Below are 1676 nucleotides of genomic sequence, written 5' to 3'. Positions count from 1 at the left end.
ATATTAGAATGATTTCTGAAGATCATGTGACACTGAAGACTGGAGTTATGATGCTGAAAATACAGCTGCGCATCACAGAAATAAATTATATTTTATTATATATTCACATAGAAAACATAATTTAAATTGTATTACTGATTTTGTTGTATATTGGATCAGAAGAGACTTTTTCTGAAGTTTTAGAAAATGTCTAAAACTTTTGACCACTGGTGTATATACAGTGCTGCTTGAAAGTTTGTGAACCCTTTACAATTTTCTATATTTCTGCATAAATATGACCCAAAACATCATCATTGATTTTCACACAAGTCCTGAAAGTAGATAAAGAGAACCCGATCAGACAAACGAGACAAAATATTTTCTTCGTCATTTATTTATTGAGAAAAATGACCCAGTGTTACATATCTGTGCGGTGCAAAAGTATGTGAACCTCTATGATTAGCTGTTAATTTGAAGGTGAAATTAAGAGTCCATCTGTTCAGAAGTGTGACGGTGAAATGACTATCAGGTGTCATTGCCTGCCCTGTTTAATTTAGAGAACAGGGATCTATCAAAGTCTGATCATGTTTGTGGAAGTGAATCATGGCATGAACAGAGGAGACCTCAGAAAAAGACCTCCGTGAAGTTGGCACCCCATAAAAAGAAATAATCACCAAAACTATGCCATTCGTTTGTGCCGCAAAAACGAACTTTTGTGCTGGTTTGGTGTCTGAGATATTAAACATCATTTTTTTGACCGTGTGACGTGACTCTCCACCACATGCTGCCAAAATCGCTCCAAACCGGCACAGTTTGTTTGTGCACGGTCAAAAATAATGTTCAATATCTAAAAACACCAAACCAGCACAAAAGTTCGTTTTTGCGACACAAACGAATGGCATAGCTTTGGTGATTATTTATTTTTATGGGGTGCCAACTTCACGGAGGTCAGAAACAGAGTTGCTGTTGCTCATCAGGCTGGAAAAAGGTTACAAAGCCATCTCTAAAGAGTTTGGACTCGACAAATCCACAGTCAGACAGATCGTGTAGAAATGGAGGATATTCAAGACCACTGTTACCCTCCCCAGAAGCGGTCAACCAACAAAGATCACTCCAAAACAAGACGTGTAATAGTCTGCGAGGTTGCAAAGGAACCCAGGGTAACTGCTAAGCAACTAAAGGCCTTTCTCACATTGGCTGATGTTTACGAGCCCATCATCAGCAGAACACTGAACAAGAGTCGCAAGGAGAAAGCCACTGCTCTCCAAAAAGAAAATCACTGCCCGTCTGCAGCTTGCTAAAGATCATGTGGACAAGCCAGAGGACTATTGGAGAAATGTTTTGTGGACAGATGAGACCAAAATAGAATTTTTTGGTTTATATGAGAAGTGTTCTGTTTGGAGAAAAGAACACAGTGCATTCCAGCATAAGAACCTCGTCCCATCTGTGAAACACGGTGGTGCTAGTATCATGGATTTGTTTTGCTGCATCTGGGCCAGGACGGCTTGCCATCATTGATGGAACAATGAATTCTGAATTATACCAGCAAACTCTAAAGGAAAATGTCAGGACATCTGTCCATGAACTGAATCTCAAGAGAAACTGGGCCGTGCAGCAAGACAACGACCCCAAGCACACAACTCGTTTTACCAAAGAATGGTTAAAGAAGAACAAAGTTAATGTTTTGGAATGACTGA

Source organism: Sinocyclocheilus anshuiensis, unplaced genomic scaffold, assembly GCF_001515605.1.
Source record: "Sinocyclocheilus anshuiensis isolate Anshui unplaced genomic scaffold, SAMN03320099.WGS_v1.1 scaffold595, whole genome shotgun sequence".
In the NCBI taxonomy this organism is placed as follows: Eukaryota; Metazoa; Chordata; class Actinopteri; order Cypriniformes; family Cyprinidae; genus Sinocyclocheilus; species Sinocyclocheilus anshuiensis.
This window is presented reverse-complemented; position numbering follows the sequence as displayed.